Below are 19,731 nucleotides of genomic sequence, written 5' to 3' on the forward strand. Positions count from 1 at the left end.
TGGAGATCCTGGCTAGGCTGCTGATCAACTGAACACTGTCTCCGTGTCCTTCCTTCTTCGCCGACTCCGTCCACGCCTTTGGGAACCCCTGGACCTGCTGGGGTTGGACCCCAGCAAATTATCACCAATAGCCACACTTTAAGTGGGTACAAACAAGGACATTTCCATGGACATTTACTGTGGTGGTTTGCCCTGGACATGGAGATATGCAAATAGACATGCAGAGTGGGTCATAAGGGAAAAATTAAATGTTTGAAAATGTAAGAGTTGAGTGGGAAATTTATACACTAGAAGCAAACAAGTAAACAAAAACGAAAAAATAAGGGGCTTTGCAATGAGAAAGACTGATGGAGAAGCCTCAACTGAGAAGTAAATCTAATAACTTTTCTGGACCCACAGGAACATAAGTATGAATATATATTTCTACTAGTGGCCCAGTGTACAAAATTTGTGCATGGGGGTGGGGGTGTCCCTCAGCCCAGCCTGCACCCTCTCCAATTTGGGACCCCTCGGGGGATGTCCGACTGACGGTTTAGGTCCTATCCCTGTGGGACATCCCTCTCGCAATCTGGTACTGCTGGGTCCTAACCCCCAGGCCTCACCATGTGCAGTAGCCGCTGGACCCCACCTCCGCTGTGCGTGTGACCATCTTGTGGTGGCCATCTTGTGGTGGCCATCTTGTGATGACCATCTTGTGACGACATCTCATGCGAGGGCCACCTAGGTTTTTATTAGTATAGATATGTACACATAATAGCTATCAATTTAAGGAGCTATAGGATGAGTCAAAAGGAGGCTCTATGCCTGAGACATAAATTATAAGTTGACAATACCATTTCTAGTTTATCTTCCAAAGCAGCTATATTTGTCACATTTATACAAATATTATATATAGAAATACATTATTGAAAAATAAAAATTATTTTAAAATAATGAGAATACAAAGGGTGATTTTTTTTCTCATCAGCTCCAGTTATTCCTAGAGGTGAAATTGTGTGCCACATTTTTAGAGGGAAATGTACAAATGGGCTCATGTCTAAGGGAGCCAATAATGCAGAGTCTTAAACCAATATATCTATAAAAGGTGGAATCAAAAACACTGAACATAAAAGGTTAGTAGAATAATTTTGGTTTAATATACGAATGTACTTTTCATTAGCAGAATCCAAAATTGAAATTGAGTGATTCATCAGGGAGTGAGCTTTTTATATCAGTCCTTACCATTGTTCATTTACAGTGTATGACAGATTTGTAGAGGGCTTTGGTAAAAGAAAATTAAAAATTCAAATGTTCTTGGATTTGATGGATTCTCCTTCCTTTACAGTAATTTCCTTGATTTACAATAAAAGTTTTAGAATTTTTACCATTTTACCCTTTCTGTACAATAGTTTTAAATTAAATTAATATTGTAAGATTATATCTATATCTATATCTATATCTAACTATAACTAAATCTATAGCCTTTACAATTTTAGAGCAGTTTTAGGTTTATAAAAATGAAGCAATGTACAGATATTTCCCATATACCCCCGCTCCAAACATAGCCTCTCCCACTATCAACCTTCTGCCACCAGAGTAATACATTTGTTACAAAGGATGAATCTATTTACATTGGTACATCATTATCACCAAAAGTCCATAGTTTATCTTGTCTTCACTCTTGCTATTGTACAGTTATGGGTTTGTATAAAGATATTATGACATATATCTATCATTATAATATCATACAAAGTATTTTTACTACCCATAAAATGCTCTGTGCTCTTTGCCTATTCATTTATCTCCCCCAACTACTGGTAACCAATGATCTTTTGATTATTTCTATAATTTTGCCTTTTCAAGATGTCATAAAGTTAGAGTCATATAATATGTATCCTTTTCATATTGGCTTCTTTCATTTAATTATATTTATTTAATTTTATTTCATGTCTTTCCATGCCTTTATAGCATATTTCTCTTTAGCACTGACTAATAGTCCATTCTCTGGCTGTACCACAGTTTATATATTTATTCACCCACCAAAGGACATTTGATCACTTCCAGGTTTTTGACAATTATGAATAAAGCTGATATAATTATCCATGTGTATGGTTTTGTGTGGACAAAACTTTTCAAGTCCTTTGTGGAAATGCCAAAAAAGTGCAATTGTTGGATCATATGGCAAGAGTTCTTAGTTTTGTAAGAAACCTCCAAACCATCTTCCAAAAGTAACTGTACCATTTGGCATTCCCATCTATCCTGTATAATAAAAGGCCTCCACCATAAGCATAATGACCAGAATGACCAGAGACCAGAACCACCACACCCCTCACCAGGCTGGCCCCACCCCCAAACAAGCAGTTAGGGGCGATCAGGCAGGCAGACCGAGTAGTTAGGGGTTATCAGGTGGGAAGACCAGCAGTGAGAGGTGATCAAGTAGGCAGGCAAGTGGTTGGGGCGATCAGGTAGACAGACCAGTGGCTGGGGCAGTCAAGTAGGCAGATGGCCCATCACTCAGTTGGGCCCACCCCCAAGAAAATGGTTAGGGGCTGTCAGGCAGGCATGCAGAGTGGTTAGGGGTGTTCAGGTGGGCAGACGAGTGGTTAGGGGTTATCATGTAGGCAGGCAAGTGGAAAGGGGCTATCAAGTAGGCAGTCCAGCAGTTAGGGGCAATCAGGTAGGCAGGCAATCAGTTAGGGGTGATCAAGTAGGCAGATGGCCCCTCACAGGGCTGGCCCCACCCCCCAGAAATAGGGAGGCCCAGGCCACCAGCGGCTACAACTATGTGGCAGGTGTGCAGCAGACCAGGATCACCCCGCAGAGGGAAGCCCAGACCAGCCAAGCCATCACACCCCACGCCTGTCACCTGCAGAGGGAGGCCACCAGTGGTATGGGAGTGGGGGCAGCACTGCACAGATGGCAAGCAGTGGAAGCAGTGTGGGAGGGGCCAGCAGCCTTCAGCCAGGAAAAGGAAACCCCTGATAGGCCCTGATCTCAGGCCAGGCTTAGAGACCCTACCCAAGGGGTCCTGGATTTTGAGAGGGTGCAGGCCAGGTTGAGGGATTTCCCCCCCCACCTCCAGTGCATGAAAATTTGACCATTCCACCATTTGACCAGTAGCTATTGATGTGCACTGACCACCAGGGGCCAGATACTGAACCAACAGGCCTGGAAACATGGAACAGACTGATGAATCTCAGAGGGAAGAGGGGAGGGTGAGGGTGGGAAGAGATTAACCAAAGATCTTATATGCATACTAGAGACCTGGTGCACGGACTCATGCACCTGTGGAGTCTATTGGCTTGGCCTGCACCCTCTCACAATCCAGAATCCCTCAGGGGATGTCAGACTGCTGGTTTTGGCCTGATCCCCACAGGCCAGGCTGTGGAAACTGGTGCACAAATTTGTGTACCGGGCCAGTTTTGGCCCAATCTTCACAGACCAGGCCAAGGGACCCTCCACCTGGCCTGTGAGGAGCAGGCCAAAACCAGCTCTCCAACATCCCCCAAAGAGTCCCAGATTGTGAAAAGGTGCAGGCCAGGCCAAGGGACCCCACCGGTACATGAATGCATGCACTGGGCCTCTAGTTAGAAATATATGAGAATTCCTTTTGCTTACATCCTTGCCAGAAGACACATTTTTTTATACTTTTGCAAGGGTTATCAAATAAAATTTTTGCTGCTATCAAAGGCTGCCACTATCTTTACAGATCTACTAGAGGCCCAATGCATGAAAGTTGTGCAAGGGGCTCGGTCCTTGCATCCCCGGCTGCCTCCACCCTCATAGCCCTGGCTTCATCTGGAAGGTCGTCCAGATGGTCATTCTGCTGTTTGGTCTAATTAGCATATTAGCTCTTTATTATATAGGACTAGAGGCCCGGTGCACAAAAATTTGTGCACTCGGGGGGGATGGGGGGTCCCTCAGCCCAGCCTGTGCCCTCTCGCAGTCTGGGACCCCTCGGGAGATAACGCCCTGCTGGCTTAGGCTTGCTCCCAGGTGGCAAAGGGCAGGCCCAATCCCTAGGTGCAGCCCCTGGTCGGGCTCAGAGCAGGGCTGATTGGGGAGTGGGGGCGCCGCCCCCATCATGCAGAGAGCAGGGCGGATTGGGAGGTTGCGATGCCACCCTCAGTCACGCCCAGGGTAGGGCCGATTGGGGGGTTGGGGCACCGCCCCCTGTCACACTCAAGGCAGGGTCGATGGGGAGGTTGCAGCGCCACCCCCTGTCACACACAGAGCAGGGTCCATCAGGGGGGTTGGGGCTCCGTACCCTGTCACGCACAGAGCAGGGTCAATCAGGGGGTTGGGGAGCTCCCCCTTGTCACTCAGAGAGTAGGGCCGATAGGGGAGTTGGGGCACCGCCCCCTGTCACACTCAGGGCAGAGCCAATGAGGAGGTTATGGCTCTACCCCGTCACACACAGAGCAGGGCCGATCAGGGGGTTGGGGCGCCGCAGCCTGTCACACACAGAGCCACAGGGGATCAGGGGGTTGGGGAGCTCCCCCCTATCAGGCACAGAGCAGGGCTGATCAGGGGGTTGGGGCGCCTTCCCCTGTCATGAACAGAGCAGGGTGGATAGGGAGGTTGTGGCCCTGCCCCCTGTCACACACAAAGCCACAGGGCGATCAGGGGGTTTGGGCGCTGCCCCCTGTCATGCTGATCCCGGTGCCGGGAGGCCTCTAGGCTCCGCTGATCCCAGTGCTCGGAGTTCTCGCGGCTCCGCTGATCCCAGTGCTGGGAGGCATATTACCCTTTTACTATATAGAATAGACGCCTGGTGCATGGGTGGGGCCAGCTGGTTTGCCCTGAAGGGTGTCCTGGATCAGGGTTGGGGTCCCCACTGGGGTGCCTGGCCAGCCTGGGTGAGGGGATGATGGCTGTTTGCAGCTGGTCACACACCCTTCAGGGTGGGGGTCCCCACTGGGGTGCTTGGCCAGTCTGGGTGAGGGGCTGAGGGCTATTTTCAGGCTGACTGAAGCTCCCAACTGCTCATTTTTTTCTTTTTTTTTTTTTTTATTCTGGGCCATCTTTAGGTCTGAGGCTCCAGCTCTAAGGTCTCTGCTGCTGAAAGAAGGTATCTGGTTTGTTTGTGTTCTATAATCTAAACTCTGTGTCAACTCCAGCTCTGAGATCCCGGGCTCGCTGAAAGAAGGTTTCTGAGGTTTTGTTTAGCTTCTATATTTGTTACAATGTTTCTTAAACTGCAACCTCAGAGGCTGGCAAGGCAGGCGGGGAACGTTGGAGTCCTCCGTCACTGAAGCAAGCAAGCCTCATGTTAGTTTCAAGCTGCCTGGCTGCCGGCCACCATCGTGGCTGGCAGTTAATTTGCATATCATGCTGATTAGCCAATGGGAAGGGTAGCAGTCATACGCTAATTACCATGTTTCTCTTTTATTAGATAGGATAGTACTTGTTACTAAGGTGATGAATATGCATCAGATTATTTTTCTTTAATATTTAATTTTGCAACAATCTTTCTACCAAAAAAAAAGGGGAAAAGGAAGTAAGATTATTTTTCCCTATAAGAAAAAAAAAATAAGTTATACTTTTGCCAATGACAAAATATTCTTACACATAAGAAGTGAGAAAACTTGTACTGGGCTTTATTTTCAGAAATGTAGGAGAAAATTTGAAAACTATTTTCACATGTCATTCTTTCACAATATCATTTAGCATATCTTTAAGTTAGAGAATCTCCTACGTATATATGTTAAACTTTAGTAAATATAAAATGTCTAAAAGGGAAATAAAATCACAATGAACAGAATATTAATTATAAGCTTACATATTGGCTCACCAATCATTACCTCACCTCAAAGATATACAAGTTCAATCATAAATATATTGAATATGATCTACATACATATTATATATGCATACTATCTACACTAATAAAAGAGAAAAATGGTAATTGGCGTACGGTGCTACCCTTTTCATTGGCTAATCAGGACTATATGCAAATTAACTGCCAACTAAGATGGCAGTTAACTGCCAACAAAGATGGCGGCTAATTTGCATATGTAGGCACAATGCAGGGAGGCAAAAGGGAAAGCAGGAAGAAGCCCCCTGCCACTGACAGTGAACGGAAACCCAGGGGGGAGCTAAGAGTTGGGGGGCAGGGCAAAGGTGGCCCCGGGGCCACCTTTGCCCTGCCCCCCAGCCATGATAGGAGAATCTGGCGCCTTTGCCGCCCTGACCAGTGATAGCAGGAAGTGGGGGTAGAGCCAGCGATGGGAGCTGGGCACGGTCGAAGCTGGCAGTCTTGGGAGCTAGGGGTCCCTTGCCTGGGCCTAAAGCGGAGCCCACGGTCTCGGGGCCACTGCAGCTGCGGGTCCCCGCTGCCCCAGCCGGATGCCTCAGCCAGAGGTGTCCTGCAGGGGCAGGGGCGGGGCCCGCGCAATCGCGGCACCACCTGCTGCCACTGCGGGTCCCTGCTGCCAGGGCCAGAAGCCTAGGCCAGAGGCGTTAGGCCTGGCCAGAGGCGTTAGGCCTGGGCAGGGGCGGAGCCTGCAACCGCGGGGAGCTGGGGGTCCCCTGCCCAGGCCTAAGGCCTTGCCAGAGGCATTAGGCCTGGGAAGGGGCAGAGCGGGAGATCGCAGGGAGCTGGGAGTCCCCTGCCCAGGCCTAACGCCTTGGCCAGAGGTGTTAGGCCTGGGCAGGGGCAGAGCCTGCAACCGCGGAGAGCTGGGGGTCCCCTGCCCAGGCCTAATGCCTCGGCCAGAGGTGTTATGCCTGGGCAGGGCAGAGCGGTAGATCGCGGGGAGCTGGGAGTCCTCTGCCCAGGCCTAATGCCTCTTCCGGAGGCCTCAGGCCTGGTCAAGGGGCCGATCCGGTGATTGGTGATCGGAGGGTGATAAGGGTCAACTCCTCTGGCTGAGGCATCAGGCCTGGGTGGGGTGCGGAGCCGGGGATTGGGGGGATATGATGGTCCCCTTGCCCAGGCCTGAAGCCTGTGTCAGAAGCATCAGGCTTGGGTGGGGGGTGGAGCAAGCGATCAGAGGGAGATGGGGGTCCCCTGCCCAGGCATGATTCCTGGGCCAGAGGCCTCAGGCCTGGGCAGGGGTCAGAGCCAGTGATCGGGGGGGGGGGGGGGAGATGGGGTTCCCCTGTCCAAGCCTGACACCTCTGGCAGAGGTGTCAGGCCTGGGCAAGGGGCCGATCAGGCGATCGGAGGGTGATGGGGGTCTACGCCTCTGGCCGAGGCATCAGGCCTGGGCTGGGGGCAGAACCAGTGATGGGGGGAAATGAGGGTCCCCTGCCCAGGCCTGACGCCTCTGTCAGAGGCGTCAGGCCTGGGCAAGGAGCTGATCCTGCGATTGGAGGGTGATGGAGGTCAACGCCTGAGGGCTCCCAGTATGTGAGAGGGGGCAGGCTGGGCTGAGGGACACTCCCCCACACACACACCCAGTGCACCGGGCCCCTAGTATATATATAATTATGTATGTAGGAAATGTAGGAATGCACATGATTTTTAATAAAATATAACAGCTTCAGACTTACAAAGCATGATTTTATATATTATATATTCATATTGTAAGCCCTAATAGCCGTTCTAAATGCTGAATTTTAAAGTGGCTCTTTTGTTTTGTCCCTGATAGAACACATTCGTTTCATTAATAAAAAATGAGAAGCTCTCAAACATATTGTGATTAAAATTCCTGAGTTTTCTTGAGAAAGCTCTAACATATGGGGATCTGTGTTAAATAAACCAAAATACTCATATCATTCCAAAGAAGGCTCACTTCTAAGGCCAATGGTCCCTTTAGAGAAACTGACATTCTGACTTGTCAACTATCATAAATTAAAATCAGTTTACCCCATGATTAATGCTTGTTACAAGCTATTTTTTTCCATAGCTATGAACCCTCAGATTTTGACCTTAGGAAATAAACATTCTTAATGTACTAAATTTACAGAAGTTAAAGGATGGAAGTCCTTTGGGTCAATGTCCTTCAAGCACATTTGAGTTAAACTAATGGCTGGTACCATATACTGTACTATAAATGATTCCTTATTGAAACCTTCATAGACCTACTTTCCCCATTTCCTTAGAACTATTCAGCAAAGAATAACACTATTATTCCTCTTCTTTATTCAATTAACACTTTATGATAATTTCAAGCAAAAAATGACTAATTTCTTAGGTAATTTATCAATCCATAATATTGGGAAAATTTATAATTTTTTTTGGCAAGATGTAGATACTTTCTGTTAGTGCCAATTGACTTACAATAAGGAAAATGTTTAACTGAAAAACTCTAGCTTCATAATTGATCATTGTTTTCATCACAATGAATTTAAAGAATGAAAATAACTTGAATGTCTAGTAGGGTCTTTATAATATAATTTTAGCTGGAATTTTCATATAATTGTTCAAGAACTTATAATGAAATAGCAGATATAACATGAAAAACTGTTATAGCTAGTGTAAAATCAAAGTTTTTGCAATTATCTTGTAAATGTTAAGGCTTTCTCTGATTAATTATTGGCATAGTTTTCTAAATATTATAAATGTAAACATTTCCCTAATGTTTACAAGGTAAAGAATTTCTTCCTGTTACTTTGTTAGTGACTTTCTGGTTTGATAAGTTTTTGATAGTCCCACCCTGACTATGAAAGAAAATCACATGCCCTGTGAAGTGTGGAATTAATGAAAACCAAGAGCGAGGGAGGGCAAAATGACAATTCTTTCTTTTGCTGACCATTCTGTTTTGCTCTCATTCCATGGTTTGATTTAATAATGTTGGATAGAATCCACTACAAATATAATAGGGGAATGAAAAATGACATCCTTATTTTTTCTTCAAAATCTTTCAAGGGTATGAAGAGTTTCATTATTTTTTACCAGTATAAATCAGATGCATCCAGACATCTATATTAAAAATTTTATAACTAGAAGAATCATTATACTGACAAAAACTACAGGGAGTTAATTTTTCAATAGCTAAAACTGCATAATTTTTCACAAATGTAGTACCAGGTCCTCATTAACCTCTTAAAAATAATTTTTAAGAGTTAATATATAAAATTTTCTCTCATAATTGGTTTTGATGTTTAGACAGTAGAGAAAAAAAGACAAAGTGTGATTAAGTCTGTTCATACACATCTAACTGCTTAATGTTTATGATTTCTATGATTTTACCAACAGGGAGAGTTGGCTACATTTTTACCCAATTGTTTTGATTTCTTGTTTAAGCGATGGTTATTTTAATATAAGTGTCAACTCCATAGGGAAGAGAACCAAGAGGTAGTAGACTTTGATTTTACTTTCATTACAGATGAAGGCACCACAAGACACTGATAATTCATCATAAGTGAATGTTGGGGAAAATTGTAAGAGATTATGGAGAAGTTTCCAACAGATCATAGTTTTGTAATGGAATGTGTTATCAGTTTGCTGTTATATCTTTAAAATTTTATAATTTTTTTTTCATGGTCAAAGAAATAGCACATTTTTATTCTGTATAGAGAAAATTACTAAAAAATGGGAATGGTAGCATTTACATGTTTTCTATGCTAATTAAAACACTTCATTTAAAAGTATGGTTGCTGTTTTAATTTGTCTTTACATCCTAAGATATATATGGGTTAGCTGCAATTTAAAGAATTCAGATACAAATGAATTGTCTACTATCTCTTAGGATGTTTGTAAGATTTTATAGGGAATAATACAAATAATGTCCTATAAAAAGTTTCATAGAAAGTTAATATAGATAGAGGGAAGCTAAAGTGGGAGGATAGAAATATGAGCCAACAAAAAAGGAAACATAAGCAAATTTTACAACAATGCACATTAGAATTATATTATGTTCCCCAAAATTAACATCAATAAAGTATGGTATGAGAAAATCATCAAGAATTATATCATTATTAAAATACCAACGGCATACTTCAGAGATCTAGAACGAACTCTCCAAAAATTCATCTGGAATAAAAAAAGACCCCGAATAGCTGCAGCAATCCTGAAAAAGACCAAAGTAGGTGGGATCTCAATACCAGATATCAAGATGTATTACAAAGCCACTGTTCTCAAAACTGCCTGGTACTGGCACAAGAATAGGCATATAGATCAATGGAATAGAATAGAGAGCCCAGAAATCGGCCCGAACCAATATGCTCAATTAATATTTGACAAAGGAGGCAAGAACATACAATGGAGCCAAGATAGTCTCTTCAATAAATGGTGTTGGGAAAATTGGACAGATATATGCAAGAAAATGAAACTAGACCACCAACTTACACCATACACAAAATTAAACTCAAAATGGATAAAGGACTTAAATGTACGACAGGAAACCATAAAAATTCTAGAAGAATCCAAAGGCAACAAAATCTCAGACATATGCCGAAGCAATTTCTTCACTGATACAGCTCCTAGGGCCCTTGAAACTAAAGAGAAAATGAACAAATGGGACTACATCAAAATAAAAAGCTTCTGCACAGCAAAAGAAACCATCAACAAAACAACGAGAAAACCCACTGTGTGGGAAAACATATTTGCCAATGTCATATCTGATAAGGGCCTAATCTCCAAAATTTATAGGGAACTCATACAACTTAACAAAAGGAAGATAAACAATCCAATCAAAAAATGGGCAAAGGACCTAAATAGACACCTTTCAAAAGAGGACATTCAGAAAGCCAAGAGACATATGAAAACATGCTCAAAGTCACTAATCATCCGAGAGATGCAAATCAAAACAACAATGAGGTACCATCTCACACCTGTCAGACTGGCTGTCATCAACAAATCAACAAACGACAAGTGCTGGAGAGAATGTGGAGAAAAAGGAACACTTGTGCACTGCTGGTGGGAATGCAGACTGGTGCAGCCACTATGGAAGACAGTATGGAGTTTCCTTAAAAAACTGAAAATGGAACTCCCATTTGACCCTGTGATCCCACTTCTAGGAATATATCCCAAGAAACCAGAAACACCAATCAGAAAGGATATATGCACCCCTATGTTCATAGCAGCACAATTCACCATAGCTAAGATCTGGAAACAGCCTAAGTGCCCATCAGTAGATGAATGGATTAGAAAACTGTGGTACATCTACACGATGGAATACTATGCTGCTCTAAAAAGGAAGGAACTCTTACCATTTGCAACGTCATGGATGGAACTGGAGAGCATTATGCTAAGTGAAATAAGCCAGTCAATGAAGGAAAAATACCACATGATCTCACTCATTCACGGATAATAGAGACCATTATAAACTTTTGAACAATAATAGATACAGAGGCAGAGCTGCCTCAAACAGATTGTCAAACTGCAGCAGGAAGGCCGGGGAGGGTTGCGGGGCAGGAGGTAGGGGGGTAAGAGATCAACTAAAGGACTTGTATGCATGCATAGAAGCATAACCAGTGGACATAAGACATGGGGGGATAGGGGAGGCTAGGGGACTGTCTAGGGCGGGGGGATAAAATGGACACATATGTAATACCCTTTGTAATACTTTAAGCAATAAAAAAAAAAAAAAAAAAGCTAAAAAAAAAAAAAAAAAAGAATTATATCATTTCATGCCAAAACCGGTTTGGCTCAGTGGATAGAGCGTCGGCCTGCGGACTGAGGGGTCCCAGGTTCAATTCCGGTCAAGGGCATGTACCTGGGTTGCGGGCACATCCCCAGTGGGAGATGTGCAGGAGGCGGCTGATCGATGTTTCTCTCCCATAGATGTTTCTGGCTCTCTATCTCTCTCCCTTCCTCTCTGTAAAAAAGTCAATAAAATATATTTAAAAAAAAAAGAATTATATCATTTCAAATGATATACAATCAACCAACATGGATTAAGCAAAAGGCAAAATTATCCAGAAACTGTCATTGCTTGGTACCTTTGGAATTGTATGTTGGGAAAGGTTATATTAATGATAGATGATTTGGGAAATGAAATAGAGTATAGATGAATAAGATAAAGCAATTATGAATATACTAGAGGCCCTCAGCCCATTCTGCCCCCCTTTCACAGTCCAGGAACCCTCAGGAGTGGGAGGTGACCTGGCAATCAGGGGAAGGTGGTGCCCCATCACACCTCTGCTGCTGCCACTGCCAGCAGTGCAAGCCTTGGCCAGCCCTGGTTACCTGAGCCTCAGGCAGCCCTGGGCAGCTGGGCAGCTGACATCTGAGGCTTGCCTGCGTCTCGGGCTGGCCCTGGGTGGCTAGAGGGCTGAGGGGACTGGGGACTCCAGAGGCAGGCATGCAGAGTGGCTGGGACTGCCTAGGGTTGGGCCCAGTCTTGCTGCACGCCTGCCACCCCGCAGGGCTGAGGGGAATGAGCGCCACCATCTTGTGGCTGTGGGTGCCCCCATCTTTGAGGGTTGGGCAGTCAATTAACATATTCTCCCCTTATTGGCTGTGGGTGCAGTCATGTTTGCGATGGTGTGAGGGTCAATTAGCATATTCCCTCTTTATTAGATAGGATAAGCAAGGAGTAATACAGCCTTAAATTATGTAAAGCAACAACTGAGAAATCTTAAAAAGAAATGGACATATCAACTATAGTTGAAATTTTAAATTATTTTCTTACAAACTAACATGTATAAAAAAAGATAAAGAATAACATCAGTGTGTTCAAACCAATAGATAAATGTTTATTATTTTAAGTGAAAACAAAGTCCTGAATGTTTCCTTTCTTAAATGACTACTGTGATCAAAAAGAAATTTGCTCACCACAATAAAAGCTATCATAAATAAAAAACTCAATTGCATATTTAAAAATCATATTGAAGAAAAAAATGATAGAACAATGTATTTAAATATATTCCTGTTAAGATTTCAAACATAAAAATAATTCCTGATATAAAATTGGAGGTCTTGACAAATATAAAAAATAGTGAACAGAATTATAAGAATTAAAAGAGAAATAAAAACTCTGTCATATTCTCACATAATGTGATTATTTATATAGAAAATCAAATAAATCAATAGACAATCTATTGGCACTAATAAGAGAGTTGAACGAAGTTGGCCAATACAAGATCATCTAACATTCACATCTGCTTTAAGTGATGGAGGGTTTTTTTGCCTTTAAATTATCTGTTATAGAATTTTTATGTAAAATTAGGTATACGGTAGTATTTTTACAGAAAAAATTAAAAGTTCTAAGAGCAGAGGCTCTCCACAAATATATCACAGCAATTTACAAAGTCGTAGCAAAATACAAAACAATGTGACATTGATGCATAAATGCACAGAGAGAGTATGGAATGAAATAGGAAACTCAATACCAGAGCCATATACATATAGGAAATTAATATATTATTTAGAGGCCACCACAAATTGCTGTGGAACTAGTACAGTGTTTGTGGGAAGCCTTGATCAATATATAGAAAAAAAAATAAGTTCATCCTCTACTTATCATTATTTAAAAGTGAACTCTAGATGGATTAAATACTTGAATATGAAATGTAGAAATCTTAAACCAATAAACTAAATTGTAGCAAATGACTTTGTGAAATTGGGATGGGGTGAACTTCTTCAATAATAATCCAAAAGGAAGATAATAATAATTTTTTTATTAGCTTGATTGAGCACATCAAAATTTAAAGATTCTTTTTTTAAATTCTTGATCATATTACATGTGTCTCCTTTTCCCTCCCATTGACCTCACTCCCGATACTCCCTCCCCCAAGTGCAAGCCCTCACCCCCCTACTGTCTGTGTCCATTGGTTTTGCTCATATATGAACAACGTAAACTGATGAATAAAAATAGAACAAGAGACATAGAAGCATCTAACAGACTGTATAACCTATGAGGGAAAATGAGGAATGAGGGTGTTAGAGATCAACCAAAAATTACAGATTCATATTTAAAAAGGAAATCATATGCAATGTTTACAGATATACAACAGATTGAGAAAAAGTATGATATCTAAAAATGGAAGGTGATTAATATATAGAATATAATGTAGATCACTTAATATAAAATGTGCATAAACATTAAATAATTAACTCACAAATGGAAAAATCTTAAAATAAGTGAAAATACAATCAAATTTTAGTGGCAATTAGAAAAAAATGCAAATTAAAATAGCAAAGAGGTACCATTTACAGCCATCAGATTTGCAGAAATCTGAAAGTTGCTAATGCTAATCTTGATAGAATGTGTTGAAACAAGAACCTGCATGTTCTGCAATACATAATACAAAATGTTTGAGATAATCTGGAGAGCATTTTGAAAAGTATTTGGCTAAGTACTAGTATGCACACATCCCATGTGTAGGATGTTTTCATATAAACATTTCATAACTATCCCAGGATAACTGGCATAAATGGATCATAGTCATCCAATGCATTACATCACTTCCATCCTAAATATCTTGAAATGAGATCCTATCTAATAATAGACAAACATGGTAATTAACCATACCTCCACTATGCTTCCCATTGGCTAATCAGGGCGATATGCAAATTAACTGCCAACCAAGATGGTGGCCAGTAGCCAGGCAGCTGAAGCGAACAGAGGCTTGGTTGCCCCGGCGATGGAGGAAGCCAAGGTTCCCCGCCTGACGCGGCCCAGCTCTGAGCTGCACTCTAAGCAAAAATGTTGCAATTATAGAAGCTAAACAAATCCCAGATACCTGCTTTCAGCCAGCCGGCTTTGGAGATGGAGCCGCAACGAAGTTTCAATTACAGAAGGTAAATAAATCCCAGAATAAAAAAAAAGAAAAATAGGAGAGACAGGAAGCTTTAGTTGCAGGCTTGCCCACTTGAAAACAGCCATCAGCCCCTCACCCAGGCTGGCCAGGCACCCAAGCAGGACCCCCACCCTGATCAGGGACACCATACAGGGCAAACCAGCCGGCCCCCACCCGTGCACCAGGCCTCTATCCTATATAGTAAAAGGGTAATATGCAAACTGACCCTAATGCAGAAAGACTGGGAATGACTGGTCACTATGACACACACTGACCACCAGGGGGCAGACTCTCAATGCAAGGGCTTCCCTCTGGTGGTCAGTGAGCTCCCACATGGAGGAGCTCTGCTCAGGCACAAGCCAGGCTGATGGCTGCCAGTACAGCGGTGGTGGTGGGAGCTTTTCCCTCCTCCTCAGCAGCACTAAGGATGTCTGACTGCAGTTTAGGCCTGCTTCCCGCTGGAAAGTGGACATCCCCCGAGGGCCGCCGGGCTGCCAGAGGGATGTCTGATTGCCATCTTAGGCCCAATCCACTGGGGAGCGGGCCTAAGCCAGCAGACGGTCATCCCCCGACGGGTCCCAGACTGTGAGAGAGCACAGGCCGGGCTGAGGGACCCCCCCCCCCCAGTGCACAAATTTTTGTGCACCGGGCCACTAGTTAAAGCATAAATCAGTATAGGGAGATATATTTGTATGTTCATTATTGTATTGATGATAATAATAGAACATTATGAGAAGTGTCCCTATAGAGGGGAAGGGAAAATAAAGTGAGGATGCATACTATGTACTGGTTATATGCAGTGAAATAAATGTACTTTTAGCAGCATTAAAATTATTGTTGAGTGAAGCAATACAATCTATATTCATCTAGGATACATGACTATCTATCTATATAAAATCCTAATATGCAAATAGGCCAAATGGCAGAACAACAGGTCACTATGATGCACACTGACCACCAAGGGGAAGATGCTTAATGCAGGAGCTGACCCCAACCCAAACGCCCCGATCTGCGGTGGAGGGTGGTGCCAGGACAGCCAAGGTGGGTGCGAGTGTCGGCCCATGAATACCCTGCCAGTGACCCCGTAGATTGGCAGTGATTGCTGGCCAGGCTTAGGGACTCTATCCATGAATGAATTTTGTGCACTGGGCCTCTAGTCTATATAATAAAAGCCTAAGTGAACATTACGGTGAAACAACCAGAATGCTTAATGCAGGAGCTGTCTCCTGGTGGTCAGTGTGCTCCCCCAGGCTCACAGCTGGCAAGCACAGCAGCGCCATTGTGGCAGCCATAAGGAGTAGCAAGCCAAGCAGTAAGGAGCAGCAAGCAGGTGGGTAGTAAGGAGCAAGGGGTCCCAGACTGCAAGAGGGGAGAGGACCTAAACTGGCAGTTGGACATCCCCTGAGGGGCCCAGACTGTGAGGGGACGCGTGCTGAGCTGAGGGCCCCTTCCAGTTCACGAATTTCATGCACTGGGCCTATAGTTCAAATATAAGTATATCTACTATCTGGGTGAGATGTGGAATAGAAAAATGAAATGATAGTATGGATTGAAAGAAAGGAGAAAATACTAATTAAAATATTAATAGAGAGAGAATACTGTAGTTAAACTAAGAATATTGTTAATTCAATCAAACAAAATATTTAAGTAGAATTGTTTTCTCCTTGTACTAGTAATGTAATTAAAACTGAACATTTCCACCCACTCCTTACACCTAATTTTGCTACTATATTCATGACAGTATGTAGCATTGAAATGGATAATCTACCTTATAATGCTCTGTTAATTCTTACCATTTGCAACAGCATGGATGGAACTGGAGAGCATTATGCTAAGTGAAATAAGCCAGTCAATGAAAGAAAAATACCACATGATCTCACTCATTTATGGATAATAAAGACCATTATAAACCGATGAACAAAAATACATACAGAGGCAGAGCAGCATTGAACAGACTGTCAAACTACAGTGGGAAGCCCTGGGAGAATTGGGGGAGGGGGGGTAAGAGATCAACCGAAGGACTTGTATGCATGCATATAAGCATAACCAATGGACACAAGACACTGGGGGGTAGGGGAGGCCGGGGGAAGGTCAAGGGGAGGGGGGAAGGAGACATATGTAATACTCTTTGTAATACTTTAAGCAATAAAACAAAATTAAAAAAAGAATCATAACAGATGCCTCAGTGTTTGAGGGTTCCCGATTGAAACATTATTGAAACATGTTTTGGCTCCAAAGTTACCTCTGTTTTTATTGATAAACTAGAGGCCCAATACACAAAATTCATGCAAGGGGCTCAGCCCCTGCCTGCCATAGCCTTAGCCCCCACCCACCATGGCGGCTGCCTCTGTCCCGGCCGCCACAGCTTCATCTGGAAGGTTGTCCTGAAGGATGTCCAGTCTAATTAGCATATTATGCTTTTATTATTATAGATTGATTGAAGAGCACTTTTATTTTCTCAGCTGCTTCAGGGGGTAAAGACAACGATGGCAAAATTATCCTAGAAGCATAAAAGGTTTTGACTCTTTGGTATGGTATTTTTAATCTTCTACCATCAACAGAGATAAACAAGTAAGCAAGCCCTTTTCAAATTGATGCTTTTGATGCAAACTTAGAAAAAAAATGTTAAATTAACACTTAATAAAGACTAGAAAAGTTAATTTAACATTATTTTCACAAAAGTTACAAATAATTGATGAGATCGTTTGTGGGTATTGCATGGCATCAAATGCAAATATAAATAGACTGAGTTTGGAAGGTCAAGTTCAAAATTCTGTGTGGTTGTACACACAGAAATAAACATTTATACCTTCAGGGAGACAACCATATGATCCTCATGACCTGCACATGGTTGTTTTGCAATAAACTGAGTAATGTTTTGATGTCATGGAGAAAAAGACACTGTACATGTGAAACTAGTGTGTTCAGATTCGAATGTAGCCAATGAACAGAGCAATGAAATTGAGTTTGTGAAAGGTGCTTGCAGCGATTACCATAACAATGAGACGTGGGGCCCCTTAGGGCAGGGCTGAGGATCAACCATAGCTGCTTGCTCCTCCCTGTTGATTCCCTAAGACCCCACCCCACCCAAGCTGAGGCAGAGGCTTTTGCATATGACTGCCCTGGCCCTTTGCAATCTGAAAATTACCTAACAAACTGCAGCTGGGCCAGACAGACCCAGAACTTCCAAGAGAAGGCCCAAGGCCCCACAGCATCTTGCATTGCTTCACAGCTGGGCCTCATTTGGGCACTTCCAAACCCCAAACAAGGAAGGGGAATCTGAAGGTCTCTTCGTGGTTCCTGCTGGGTACCCTCAGGCAGATGCTAAATTACCACCTCCTTAGATGCAAGAGCCAGTGTACCCAGTGGTCATAGTGGGACCATCCAGATTACAACTCATCAGATCCATAAGGAACACACTCAGGGGGCAGACTCAGTGAGCACCAAAGCCCCACTGAAGCAAGTCTTGCCCCAGAAGGGTATCTTCAGCACAGAAGTTCTCCCACCGTAGACTCAGCTGATTCTCACAGCCAATTGGCCTGGAGGTCAATTCCTTCCAGTGATACCTACAACAATCAAGGCTTAAATACAACAAGACTGTGCACAAAGCTCACAAAGGGGTGCACCAAGAGTGTCCACCTCAAGTAATTGGGGTGGTTGAACCACTGGGCCCTATAGGACACCTAGCACACAAAGCCACTCTACCAACACAGGGAAGCATAAAAAATGCGGAGACAAAGAAACAGGTCACAAATGACAGAAATGGAGGAAAGCAAACAACTGGATATAGAGTTCAAAAGCACGGTTATAAGGTTTTTCAAGAATTTTCTAGAAACCGCCGATAAATTTAGTGAGGCCCTGGAGGATATGAAAAAAGACCAACTAGAAATTAAGCATATACTGACTGAAATAAAGAATAATATGCGGAGATCCAACAGCAGACAAGAGGATCCCAAGAATCAAGTCAAACATTTGAAATATGAAGAAGCAAAAAATGCCCAACCAGAAAAGCAAAAAGAAAAAAAGAATACAAAAATATGAAGATAGTGTAAGGACAACTTCAAGCACACCAACATCCGAATTATAGGGGTGCCAGAAGAAAAGAGAGAGCAAGATATTAAAAACTTATTTGAAGAAATAATGACAGTAAACTTCCCCTACCTGGTGAAAGAAATAGACTTAGCAGTCCAGGATGCACAGAGAACCCCAAACAAAAGGAATCCAAAGAGGACCAACCAAGACACATCATAATTAAAATGCCAAGAGCAAAAGACAAAGAGAGAGTCTTAAAAGCAGCAAGAGAAAAACAGCTATTACCTACAAGGGAGTACCCATAGGATTTTCAGCTGATTTATCAACAGAAACTATGCAGCCCAGAAGGGAGTGGCAAGAAATATTCAAAGTGATGAATAGCAAGAACCTACAACCAAGATTACTTTATCCAGCAAAAGCTATCATTCAGAATTGAAGGTCAGATAAAGAGCTTCACAGATAAGAAAAAGCTAAAGTAGTTCATCACCACCAAACCATTCTTTAAGAAGAGGAAGAAGAAAAAGGTAAAGATAAAAATTATGAACAGAAAATACATATCTATCAACAAGTGAATCTAAAAACCAAGTGAATAAAAAATCTGATGAACAGAGTAAACTGGTGAATATAATAGAACCAGGGGCATAGAAAGGGAGTGAAATGACAATTTTGGGGGGGAAAGGGGTGTGGGGGTGCAGGAAAAGACTGTACAAAAATCGTACACCTATGGATGAGGACAGTGGGAGGGGTAAGGGTAGAGGGTGGTGTGGGAACTTGGTGGAGGAGAGCTATGAGGGGAACAAAGAGGAACAACTGTAATAATCTGAACAATAAAGTTTTAATTTAAAAAAAAATTCACTCAAACTTAGTGATTTAGGACAATATTCATCAAGAATTCAGGAACAGATAAACTGGATGGTTCTTGTTCAGGGTATCTCAAAAAGTTGAAGTCAGATAGTGGCTATGACTAGAGTCATCTTGCAGGCTTCTTTGCATCTGTGTTTAGTGAGTGGGACATCTGGGATGGGAAAAGTTGGGGCTTTTCAGCTATCTCTATGTGATTTTTATGGATTATCTGTATAACATGGT

The sequence above is a fragment of the Myotis myotis genome, unplaced genomic scaffold (genome assembly GCF_014108235.1).
Source record: "Myotis myotis isolate mMyoMyo1 unplaced genomic scaffold, mMyoMyo1.p scaffold_m19_p_4, whole genome shotgun sequence".
NCBI lineage: Eukaryota > Metazoa > Chordata > Mammalia > Chiroptera > Vespertilionidae > Myotis > Myotis myotis.